Source organism: Peromyscus leucopus, chromosome 10, assembly GCF_004664715.2.
Source record: "Peromyscus leucopus breed LL Stock chromosome 10, UCI_PerLeu_2.1, whole genome shotgun sequence".
NCBI classification, from domain to species: Eukaryota; Metazoa; Chordata; class Mammalia; order Rodentia; family Cricetidae; genus Peromyscus; species Peromyscus leucopus.
The window spans coordinates 74242462-74256191 of NC_051071.1; the positions used below are offsets into that span (position 1 = coordinate 74242462).

General features: G+C 41.7%; 1 pseudogene; it reads right to left on the reverse strand.

Moving 5' to 3' along the window:
• Window positions 1-8301: 8301 nt before the first annotated feature.
• Window positions 8302-9666, reverse strand: LOC114689610 (annotated as a pseudogene).
• Window positions 9667-13730: the final 4064 nt, after the last annotated feature.

Genomic DNA, 13730 nt, shown 5'->3' on the forward strand with positions numbered 1-13730 from the left:
GACAAATGTCAACGTTTGAAGACTGTACCACTCCCCTGTGCTGTAGGAACTAGTTTGGATTAGCCCAGAAGCAAATGGTAAAAATAATTGTAATAATATCTTGCTTAGCAATATAGAAAGAGACAAAGGAGAAAAAGGAATCTTGCATAAGGCAAGCATCTCCTGTCTTCTTTCTGAAGCCTCCAGACTGCAGAGGCTGAGGGAGCAGACAGCTGGACAGGCAGGAAACAGAGCTACTTGGTACGTGGTTGTGGCCATTGTTTCAAATTTCAGAGGCTTCGCAAACAGCCTCCTTTTAGACTTTGGTTATATCTAGTTTATAAATAGTAAAAATGCTGTAAAATCTCAAGCCTTGCTTTTCATAAAGTTTTAAGGTCAGCTATTTTATAATTAAAAATGAGGAGGCATGCTTCAAGAAGTTGTCACCTGTGAATTTTGTTCACTTTTGTTAAACAACAATAATTTTGGTAATGATGAACACTGCTTGCTGTCTGGAATGCCAAGAAGCCTTAATATGGGCTTTGAAGACATGAACTAATATTTTGTTTTTATACAAGAAATGATTGGGTCTGCTTCCTTCTTATCAGTGAGTTGTTTCCACTCTATTTATTTCATTTATTACAAAGAAAAAGGTAAAGAAATAGCAAAGTATGCCTCGTATTTTTACTATTACAACTCTTTCACACAATACAGAATCATTCATTAATTGAATTTTTGTTATTTTTAGAGTATCCAAATATGACTTTTCTACAAAATAAATTAATCACTTCATTTTGAAAGTTATAAAAATTACCCTCTGATAGTTTTGGTAACATAACCAGTATGTGACAACTCAGCCAGTTTTTGTGACTGGTAGGTCAGGCAGCCTTCCCTCAGAATCTCAAAGACATACCCCATAGAAAAAAGTCACCGTGAAAAGTTCACAGTTCTTTGTTAGTTAAGTTGTTTTAATGTAAAGGTTAGAAGTTGTCTTTGTCATTCTTCACTTTTAGGAAAAGAATTAACTGAGTAAATGCTAGCAAAAACAAAAAAGGTTGATTCATAAGTGAAGCATCTTTTGTGATTGCAAAATTATGAAAATATATATATATAAACTATATATATATATATATATATATAAACAAGCTTCAACTAACTAGAGTTGGAAAGTTGTGGAGTTTTCTCATTTGGCTTGGTTAAAGAGAATCTCATCATAATGATCACAAAAGATAATTAAAACTTTCAAAAGTTTGTTTCTTGTAAGTAACAAATGTAAGACTGATGGCAAAATTAGCACACACCTTTCATACTTCTAACTTTACAGATATTTTTCAGATACAAATTGATAGAGTTTTCTGTTTAAGTATGTAAAAATCAAAAATTGGAGGCAGAAGGCTACTTTAGTAGAATTTACATGGAGATTTTTATGGTCAATTTATTAAATCTACCAAGGATTACAAAAAATTTACAACAGAAAATCCATACGTCAATCATTCCTCAAAATACCTTTGTTTTCATATCTGTTTATATTTTACATTCGTGTATTTAGAAAACTCAAATACAGTGTGTTAGACATTTAATACTGCATTTTTCAAACTTCTAAAAAGTCCACATAACTATCAGTACTTCCATTTTTTCATGGAGAGCATCACTGGAATGGATGTCATTGGGGTTTTACCAACTGCCTAATGTATTAACACTAAGAATTTATAAGTTACAGCTATGAGTGGTATTAAATGTTTCTTTTGCATGCTGTCATCAACTTGCAAAACTACCTCAGTGGAAACAAAATTTGAGTGACAGGATGCCGGCGTTAGCACATTTCCTCACATAACCTGTTTGCATAAGTAACTTCTTTCAAAATAACACTCTAGTAACCACAAAATCATAGCTCCAAAAATTAACTCAATATGTGAATTTGAGACAATAAAACAATGACTTGTCTCTGTGCTTTTCATACCCCATGTAATTTTTAATACACAATTCTTGAATCTTCATTTCTGTTAGACTTGATATTTTACTTACAACTTGATAAATTCATCTTACATCATAAACGTATATAGGCCATAGGTATACCAATTAGGCATAAATTATTTTTCTTTGGTTAATATTATGCAGTGAATAAATTTGTATTTGTCTCAGTATCACCAATGACAGTCTTTCTGTCTTGTCCTAGGGGAATCTCCAACAAGATGAGGACTCTGATTCTACCTGTTGTCATCTTGACCATAAATACTTGCTTATCAATAAGTGTAGAATACATGTTCTTCTGCTCCTTGTCACAAAGTACACATGCAGCTTGTTTGATTGATCAAGAGCTGTTTAATTTCTGCCTAATGGCTTCATTTCAGCTTCTCTGTGGGTTTTCTGTCAGTCTGCGAATGTAAATGCCATGTTTCATCCTTTGTCCTGGATATTAATAATCTTTTGACTGCTAAAGGTGTGTAAACATAACACTACAGTCTTTTAAGTTTTAGATGCTAAATAGGGTATGCAGACAGATTCTACTTCTGCAGTAACACACCTACATAAAAGTTAGTCCCAGTGGATTCTTCAAAAGAAAAAATGTGTGAGGCAGAAAATGATTAAAGGGAGCCGTGTAAGAGACCAGGAAGGTGAGCCATCCGTGGAGGGTCCGCCTCACAAACACAAGGTCCCAAGGTTAGAGACATAGAACCCATGTAAAAAGTCAGGAACAACAACATACTCCTGTAATCCCAGGATTGTAAGATGAAAAGTAGAAATGTAAGAATTCCTGGAGCTTCACTGCCAGCTGACTCAGCCTACATGATAAATTTTTAGGACAATGAGAGACCTTGTCTCAAAAAAAAAAAAAGTGGAAGACACCCGCTGGCTCACGTGGGACATTGCCCTCTGACACTTGTGAACACTGCGCACACATGTAACCACACCCCTGGATTACCCACGTGCATGAGCACACATACACACACACTAAATAAACTGGCTAGTTAATTAATTTTTCAAAGTAAGCACTATATAATAAGCTTGTAAGCTATGAAAGCTTTTCATGTGGGTCACCTAAGTAAAGAAAATCTATGTGTGATAAGAACTTCCAAACATGGAGATGTCCTTGGTGTCCTTTATTTTTAGAATCATTCACCTAAACACCCTTACCTAACCAAGTTATAATATCTTACAGATGAAAGATACTCTTCTAGTTCAGGCCATAAATTTACATATCATCATGCCTATAAAGACAAATTAGAGTCCTTTATTAGCCAACAACTATGAGCAGACTCTTGCCTTAAAGAACTCTTGGCATGGAAACACCAGACAGAGTTCCAGGAGTCCAGTCAGAGAGAGAGAAGAGGGATTCTATGAGCAAGTCTATCAAGTTCATGATGGGGAAACCTGCAGAAATGACCAAACCAAACTAGTGGGAACTCATGAAAGTTGGATCAATGGCTATGGAGCCTTCATGGGACTGGACTAGGCCCTCTGCATGGCAAGACAATTGTGTAGTTTGCTATGCTTAGGAGGAGTGGGCCCTGGCGGTAGGATTAGAATCCATCCCTGGTGCATGAGCGGGCTTTTTGGAACCCAGTACCTATGATGGGACACCTGGCACAGCCTTGATGCAGGGGGAGGGGCTTGGACCTGCGTCTATTGGATGTGCCTCCCCATGGGAGGCCTTGCCTTCTTGTAGGGAGGGAGTGGGGGAGTTGAGGGGGAGGCTGGGAGGTGGGAGGAGAGAAGAGGGGGATCTTTGATTTTTGTGTGAAATGAAATGAAAAAAATTTTCTTAATAAAAAAATCTAAAAAAAAAACTCTTGGCATGGAAGCTCAGGGGTACATGGCTTACAAAGGAAAATAATACAATGACATTATTGCTGGGTGTAGATCAGGGGAACCAGGTAACATTTGTTTTGGTTATACATCTGAGCCACTGTGGTCAGGGTCATGGAAAGCCTCAAATGTGCTGCCAAGGCAGCTGTAACTGCTCAGAGGTTTTAAGGGCTAAAAAAATGAGGTAAGTCAAATTTGAATTAGGGCAAGTTGAGGACAGGATACTGTTACCTTGGTCACTTCAGCACCTCATTTAAGATTTACTGCTGCAAATGTAATCCTACAAAGAACCACACTTTACAACAAAGCTTCTGCAGCTTTGATCAACTGATAATTTCAATGACTGTGAATAGAATGCCATGTTACAGGTCCAGAGTTAATTGCAACTTATCTTGGTCTACCTATAGCCTCCCTAACAAACTAAGCAGTAAAACCTTTTGGAACATATTAGCAGACTTCAAGCTACTACCATCCAAAAGACTGACATCATCAGATAGCATCTGAGTCCACAGGAAAGAGTTCCACAATTTACTGTACCCCACCTACCTGATGTCTCCACCAATGTATTTGAAAAGTGCCTCTTGATTTGTAACTTTTTTGTTCTGTTGTCATAAAAATTTCATGAAATTTTTGCTACATGGAAACCTGTAATTTGGGGTAACTTAAATCGGTCAATACTGACTATGGTCACACATATATGGCCCCAGAACAAACTATCTCTTATCCCCTACGAAGTGAGAAGTATTGCATTGAAAATTTCAAGACAGTGAGTTTTAGGACTTATCCATGGAGGGTATTTTCCTCTGTGGCCCTTTGATACAATGCAGCAAGAACTGTTTCCCATCTTCTGAGGGACCCACTTTTGGAGCCTCTTTGGATTTATCTGCCAAAGAATCTCCAAGGTTGCTTTTCAACCCAGTTCATGAAAGATATTGCTTCTATCACAGCTTCCAAGATTAGCACCTGAGAGGATGGGACAAAGAACAAAAGGTCACCAAATCTAACACAATCTAGACCAGTGGTTATCAGCCTGTGGGCTGCGACCCCTTACACGAGCCTCCATCTCCAAATATTTAACATTATGATTCATAACAGTAGCAAAACTACAGTTATGAAGTAGTAGCAGAAATAATGTTATTGTTGGGGGTCACCACAACACGAGGAAGTGTATTAAAGGGTCACCGCATTAGAAAGGTTGAGAACCACTGCTCTAGGCACTGTACAGCAGTTCCCATCACACCTGCTTGACTGTAGAAGTCAGACCTCCCCGCAGGGTTGAGTGAAAGGTATATAAGGCTTGCCTCTTCCTGAATAAACTGAACTTGTTGTTTCAACATTCTCCCGGAGTTTGTGTCATTGACTCTGTGTCTACTTGGCCCCCTCCCCGAAAGGGAACAACAGCACAGGACCCTGCCACATCTGGCACCCGAACAGGGACCTGTTTGTCTCCCTTTCCTCACATGCAGTGCTGGTTGTGCACCCCTTGAGTGGTGTGTTTCTGTGAGCAGGACCTCTACATTGCGAGCTTTTGGTCCCTTCAGCAGGTAAATGCTGGGGACTCCCCCCTCCCCATTTCTTCTTGTTGATTGTCTTGTTTGTGAATCTGTCTGTATGGTAGGGTGGCACATACTTTTGTTCAGGCTCACCTGGCATTTCCATATGAGGGCTGGACCCTCAGGAAATGGAGCCACAGTCTATTTTTAGTTTTGTTTGTGCGTGCATGAGTGTGTACGTGGTGTGTGTGTGTGTGTGTGTGTGTGTGTGTGTGTGTGTGTGTGTGTGTTCATGAGTGCATGCATGTGCTTGTGGGTTGTGATGCCTGGAGAGATGGATCAGTAGTTGGTAGTGCTTGCTCCATGGATCTCTTCAGAGAATATGTGGGAACCTGATCTTTGGATGAGAGTTCTGTTCCTGGCCAGAAAAAGGAAAGTGGCCTCAGGAATAACCTTCCAATTATTTTTCATGCCTATTTTGTTGGCTATAATCTCTGGCCTCAAGTTCTCCTCTACTGAGGAGGTCATTAAGGCCCACAATAAGCACTTCCAGGAACAATGTAACACCAATTTGTCTATCACCTTCATTCCATCCATGACTGATATTTCCTCTGCCTCTGCTGACAAGGAAATGGGTGAGAATAGGCGTAAAGTGAAGGAAAGGGATGGAAAGAGAGAGGAAATGATTGCGGTAGCGCCCAAGCCTACACCGGCAGCCCCTCTCTCTGCTCCCCCCATGCCTTGAGCGGCCACCCCACCACTGCAGTATCCACAGAGTGATTTGGCTGGATGTCTGCCTGCCGAGCCAGCTGCTCTGCATACCTCCCAGCCTGTTCCATCTATGGCGCTGCACGCTGCACATGCCCACCATGGCATTTCCAGTTAATGTGGGCCCCAATGTCGCCAACCAGCCTTGAATACCTGCTCCTCTTGCAGACCTGTCTTTGGTCTGTAAGGCTGCTAATGAATCGGATCCTGACTTGCTGTGTTTTGAGCAAGTCTTACGGCAATGGGCAATACGATTATAGACTTATTATGACTGGCACTATTTGATGAAGGCTGTGTTAGAGCCTTTGGTCTTCCTTAATTGGTGAGCTGCCTATGATGACAGGGTTAAGGCTCAGGCTTGTCTTAATATAGAGTACAACATCACAGTTTCTCTTGAGATGCTAATGGGCTGAGGACTATATATTAACCCTGTCACACAAGCCCAAATTGGACAACATGCTTATTTACCTGCCTGGGGAGACACCATTGCCCTTGGTACGTTGGAGGGATCCCATCACCCTTTAATAGCAACACCCTACTCCCCTATTAACCTGGGGGCAAGGGTATGCTTGCATTTTTCCCCAGAATACCACCATGCTGATGTGGATACCCTCCAGAGATGTGCATCAGGCGGCAGAGCAAGAGACGTTCATCAAAGAAGAAGCTTCAGAGGGGTAATATATGATTTGCCCCACTACTGTGGCATTAGTAAGGATTATGTCATTACTGGCACTTGACCCTAGATATCAAGCAATTGCTTCACCACCTACAAGGTCACTAATGTATCACCAGAAAGACTTCAATTAGCACAATAAATATGACTAGGGTCCTACCAATGTCCTTGAGACTGAATATTTGACTAATCCTTCTCCTATTCATATGTCTTCTGCAACAGGTTCACCAACAGCGGGTGGCCACAAAGGCAACCCTACAGGTTTTATTGGCTCTCAAACACCTAGATCAAAGTCCTCCTAGAGAGGTAATGCACTCAGAGCTCACTGAGATACAGAAGGCTACTGCCTAAAGCCCACCACCCAGACAGCTCTCCAGGACTGATGTTCTTTTAGGGCTGGTAGTCACTGATGGGTACAAGCTTGTTTGGCTATTGTAAAGGGTGTTGCTTACCTGATTTCTTTCTCAGTCAGTTTGTTGAAGCCCATGCCTGACACTGCCTGGATGGCCAGCAACCACTTGGATACCAGGAACTGGAAACTAGATAGCCCAGAGACCTAGGGTAGATCCTCACTAATAGGTGAAAAATGAAGTCAATGAAGTGATTCCTAATGACATTCTACTATACTCATAAACTGGTGCCTAGCCCAGTTGTCATTAGAGAGGCTTCTTCAACAGCTCCTATAATCCTTCCTTCCTCTCTTCAACTCATCTCCAGGATCTTGGCCAAGTGTTGGCTGTGGGTCTCTGCATCTGCTTCCATCAGTCACTAGATGTAGGTTCCATGATGACAATTAGAGTACACACCAAGCTGAGTGTAGGGGAAGGTTAGTTCAAGCGTCCTCTCCACCATTGCTATGAGTCTTAGCTGGGGACAGGCTTGTAAGATCCTGAGATTTTCCCTAGCTGCAGATTTCTCCACATCCCCTTAATGGTACTTTCTGTCAAGATATCTCTTTCATTGCTTTCCCTCCCCATCTTTCCCCCAACTCAGCCATCTCGAGTCCTCATGTACCCACCTCCCATCTCCTCCCCTCTATGCTTAACTCCCAGTTTACCCAGGAGATCATAAACCTTTCCCATTCCTGGAGCAAGGCAATTATTTTTAAAGAGAATCATTGCAAAAAAATAAATAAATAACAGAAAAAGACTGGAGGAAGAAGAGCCACTACTGTATAAACACATACAAAATGCATAGAGTTAAAGAGTGAATGGCCTCCTCCATCATTTAGTTCCAACTGAAATTGTATCATGTAACAATGGATAAAATGCATGACATGTTGTCAAGTGGTTCCTAATACCAAGAAACAGAGGTCATCCATGAAAGTAGGACATAGTTACAAAAGGGGGAAATTATGTCATATCAATCATCAGTGACAGAATACGTAATGGAGACTTAATCTCTTAAAAATGGATAGTTGCAGCTGGGCATGGTGGTGCAATCTTTAATCCCAGCACTTGGGAGGCGAGGCAGGCTGATCTTCATGAGTTTAAGAACAGCCTGGTCTACATAGTGAATTCTAGAATAGACAGAGCTTCACAGTGAGACCCTGTATTGGAAAAAAATTGCTAAAAGTTTTCACCATGGAACATTATTGTGTATGTCACACCTTGTTTGCATGTGCCAAACTCTATTCTAGAAGCTTAACTCATGGTAAATTATTTCAAACTAAGCGCCACTCTATATAATTCCTGTCATCACTGACATTCTCCAGACCTTGACACAGGAGCAATTAGAGACTAACCAACTGCCTATGGTAACACAGTAAGAAAGGAATGGTAAATCTCACTCTAGGCTTTGGTGTTATTAAGAGACTGGTGGTTCACACCAGGTCACCATGGTCTGAGTAAAGAGCAGCGGCTTGCACTCACATTCTTCACATCTCAGTGAAGATAATCTGCAAAATCTTCAGGGTTTATGCAATGCAGAATCTAACTGGGAAGCCTCTGGAATGTTCTTTGTCAAGTTTGTGTTGAACTCATCCTGGAGATGGTTGTTGTTTTTTGGTTTTCACCCAATTAATTCAGCTAGAAACACTAGCTGGGGAGGTGCTGATCTGGTTTATTCCACTTGGAATAACTTCTCTACAGCAAACAATTGTCTTATATTTGGATCATGTTGAAGAAAATAATTGTTTCATTATTCTTGTGTTTTGAGTCTTGATTATTAACAGCTCAAGGCATTGTGGGAGATTCCTGACATCTTGGATGGCTCAATAAACACATTAAGATAAAACATTGCATTTGTATTCTGAAAATTCTATACAGTCTATACAAATGCTTGTCCTGTAGGCTGAGGACCCAGACTTCTCTTATTGGCACTGGGATGTGACAGGCAAGTATGTGTTAGGAAATTTCACACTGTTTTTGTTTTGCTTCTTCTTCATCAGACACGGAGCTTCCTTCTCCATCTTCTTTCTTTGCTGTTCTCTTTTCTCTGCTACAATTTTCTGCTGCCTCAGAACTTCTTCTGCTTGCCAGGCTGCGTCTTCTTCCTCTTCCCATGCACCAGTATTTTCTTCCCAGGTGTCTAAGTCACCCAGTTATGAAGATTGAAGGATAAAAGGCAATCTCCTGGAAAAACCTGTGCTATCATTTGGGATACCAAAATCCACCACCTCTCTCTTCTTAATGACGGTTTTCTGAGTTTTCCTCATAGCTGGTGTCATGTCCCTGAAACAGGTTCCAGAGAGCTTTGTTGTGTTGCCACAGTCCCATTCCCTCCATCAGTCTTCACACTTGTGGGTACATCTTCATCCCAGGAAGTCCACTCCTCCACATCTGTCTGCTTAGGGACAGAGGATAATCAGTTGGGGTGGGCAAAGCTATTTTGATCTCCAGCTAATCTCCTTCTGATGTCAGATCTGCATATTAATCTCTCTGGGAAGGAGAACAGGATTGCTAGGCAGGTACAAACTTTAAAGAACCCAAACTGAGTGACAGCCATGGTGGAAACCAACACCTGCCCCTCCCCCTCCCTGCGTGCCCACTGAGGCTCCAGGAGGCCCCACACTCACACTGCTGATGCTGCCTCCAGTGCCCCCTAGGCAGCTCAGTCCTAGCTGGGCTCATTCAAAGCAGGAGACTGCAAGAACACATCAGAACAATTATCCACCATGATCAAGTAGGCTTCATCCCAGGGATGCAAGGGTGGTTCAACATACAAAAGTCCATCAATGTAATACACCATATAAAAAAACTCAAAGAAAAAAACACATGATCATCTCACTAGATGCAGAAAAGGCATTTGACAAAATCCAACACCCCTTCATGACAAAGGTCTTGGAGCGATCAGGAATACAGGGAACATACCTAAACATAATAAAGGCAATTTACAGCAAGCCAACAGCCAACATCAAATTAAATGGAGAGAAACTCAAAGCAATTCCATTAAAATCAGGAATGAGGCAAGGCTGTCCACTCTCCCCATACTTATTCAATATAGTACTTGAAATTCTAGCCAGAGCAATAAGACAACATAAGGAGATTAAGGGGATACAAATTGGAAAGGAAGAAGTCAAGATTTCCCTATTTGCAGATGACATGATAGTATACTTGACTGACCCCAAAGATTCCACCCAGGAATTGATAAAGCTTATAAACACCTTCAGCAACATAGCAGGATACAAGATCAACTCAAAAAAATCAGTAGCCCTCCTATATACAATTGACAAAGAAGCTGAGAAGGCAATTAGAGATACATCACCCTTTACAAGAGCCACAAATGACATAAAATACCTTGGGGTAACACTAACCAAGCAAGTAAAGGTCCTACATGACAAGAACTTTAAGTCCCTAAAAAAAGAAATTGAAGAAGATGTCAGAAAATGGAAAGATCTCCCATGCTCATGGATAGGCAGGGTTAACATAGTAAAAATGGCAATCTTACCAAAAGCAATCTACAGATTCAATGCAATCCCCATCAAAATACCAACACAATTCTTCACAGACCTGGAAAGAATAATACTCAACTTCATATGGAAAAACAAAAAACCCAGGATAGCCAAAAGAATCCTGTACAATAAAACAACCTCTGGAGGCATCACAATCCCTGACTTCAAGCTCTACTATAGAGCTACAGTAATAAAAACAGCTTGGTATTGGCATAAAAATCGACATGTGGACCAATGGAATCGAATTGAAGACCCTGACATTAACCCACACACCTATGAATATATAATTTTTGACAAAGAAGCCAAAAGTATACAATGGAAAAAAGAAAGCATCTTCAACAAATGGTGCTGGCATAACTGGATATCAACGTGTAGAAGGCTGCAAATAGATCCATATCTGTCCCTGTGCACAAAACTTAAGTCCAAGTGGATCAAGGACCTCAACATAAATCCAGCTACTCTGAACCTGCTAGAAGAAAAAGTAGGAAGTAGTCTTGAATGCATTGGCATAGGGGATCACTTCCTAAATATAACACCAGTAGCGCAGACACTGAGACAAACAATCAATCAATGGGACCTCTTGAAACTGGGAAGCTTTTGTAGAGCAAAGGATACGTTCAACAAGGCAAAGCGACAGCCTACAGAATGGGAAAAGATCTTCACCAACCCCACATGTGACAGAGGACTGATATCCAGAATATATAAGGAACTCAAGAAATTAGACATCAAAACAACCAACAGTCCAATTGAGAAATGGGCTTTAGAACTAAACAGAGAATTCTCAACAGAGGAAACTCAAATGGCTGAAAGACATTTAAGGAATTGCTCAACATCCCTAATCATCAGGGAAATGCAAATCAAAACAACTCTGAGATACCACCTTATGCCTGTCAGAATGGCTAAGATCAAAAACACTGAAGACACTTTATGCTGGAGAGGATGTGGAACTAGGGGAACTCTCCTCCACTGCTGGTGGGAATGAAGCTTGTACAACCACTTTGGAAATCAATATGGCGCTTTCTTAGAAAATTGGGAATCAATCTCCCCCAAGATCCAGCTATACCACTCCTGGGCATATACCCAAGAAATGCTCAATCATACCACAAGAGCACTTGCTCAGCTATGTTCATATCAGCATTGTTTGTAATAGCCAAAACCTGGAAACAACCTAGATGCCCTTCAACTGAAGAATGGATAAATAAATAGTGGCACAGATGCACAATGGAATACTACTCAGCAGAGAAAAACAAGGACATCATGAGGTTTGTAGGCAAATGGATGGATCTAGAAAAAATCATCCTGAGTGAGGTAACCCACACTCAGAAAGACAAATATGGTATGTACTCACTCATAGGAAGATGCTAGATGTAGAACAAGGATGACTGGACTGTTACTCACATCACCAGTGAGGCTACCTGGAAAACGGGACCCCAAGAAAGACACGGAGAAATGGATGAGTTCTACATGAACAGCCTGGACATGAGTGGGAGCAATGAATGGCGAGGGTCGAGGAAAAGAGAGCGGGAGATCCTAGCTGGATCAAGAAAAGAGAGGCAGAACAAGGAGTAGGAGACCATGGTAAATGAAGACCACATGAGAAAAGGAAGAAACAAAGAGCTAAAGAGGCCCACAGAAATCCACAAAGATACCCCCACAAAAGACTGCTGGCAATGGTCGAGAGACAGCCAGGACTGACCTACTCTGGTGATGGGATGGCCAAACACCCTAATAGTTGTGCCAGAAACCCCATCCAAGGACTGAGGAATCTGGATGCAGACATCCACGGCTAGGCTCCAGGTGGAGCGCTGGGAGTCTAAATAATGAGAAAAAGGGTTTATATGAGTGAGAATTGTTGAAACCAAGGTTGGATAAAGCACAGGGACAAATAACCAAATGAATGGAAACACATGAACTATGAACCAAAGGCTGAGGGGCCCCCAACTGGATCAGGCCCTCTGAATAGGTGAGACAGTCGATTGACTTGATCTGTTTGGGAGGCATCTAGGCAGTGGTACCAGGTCCTGGGCTCATTGCATGAGTTAGCTGTTGGAAACCTAGGACTATGCAGGGATGCTTGGCTCAATCTGGGAGGAGGGGACTGGACCTGCCTGGACTGAGTCTATCAGGTCGATCCCAGTCCTCGGGGGAGACCTTGATCTGGAGGCGTTGGGAATGGGGGGTATGCTGGAGGGAAGGGGAGAGGGGCAGGAAGAGAGAAAACAAGGGAATCTGTAGCTGTTATGTAGAACTGAATAATAGTATTGTAAAATAAATATAAATAAATAAAAAAAAGAAAACTAAAAAAAAAAAAAAAAAAGCAGGGGACGGGCTCTGTCTCAGCCACCTTTGCTGCCAGGCAGCTACCATGGCCACCCCTTCTCTCTTATCCTGGAGTTTTTAAAGGAGTCTGTATGTTTTTATCCTGAGATTTTTATATTCAGTTGTAATGCAAACAGTGTTGTCTTTATCATTACAGTCACTCAGAACATAATTATCTTTGCAACACAAGCTCTCCCATGTATACCTCTGGGTAAAACTATTTCTTTTTTTAATTTAATTTTTTTTTCATTTATCTTACATAGGGACCATACTTTTCCCTCCCTCCTCTCCTCCCCTTCCCCTCATCTCACCCTAACCCTCTTCCCATCTACCTACCTCCCCATCCACTCCTCCTCCATCTCCATTCAGAAAGAGGCAGGCCTCCCGTGGGCTTGAACAAGGCATGGCACAAAGTTAGGGCAGGACCAAGCCCCTCCCCCTGCATCAAGGCTGGGGGAGGTAATCCAGCCTGGGGAACAGGTTCCCAAAAGCCAGCTAAGAGCCAGGAACAGTTCCTGATCTCACTCTTAGGAGCCTTACAAACAGACAAAGCTATACAACTGTCACACGCATGTAGAGGGCCTAGGTAGGTCTCATGCAAGCTCCTTAACTTTTGATCCAGAGTCCATGAGATACCAGGAGTTCAGGTCAGTTGTCTCTGTGGTTTCCCTTGTCATGACCTTGACCCCCCTTGGCTCCTACAACTTCTCTTCCCAGTTCATACACCCTCTCCACTATTGCTAGGAAGTCTAAGCTGGGGTCATCCTTGTGGTTTACCTGGCACTAGATTTCTCAATAA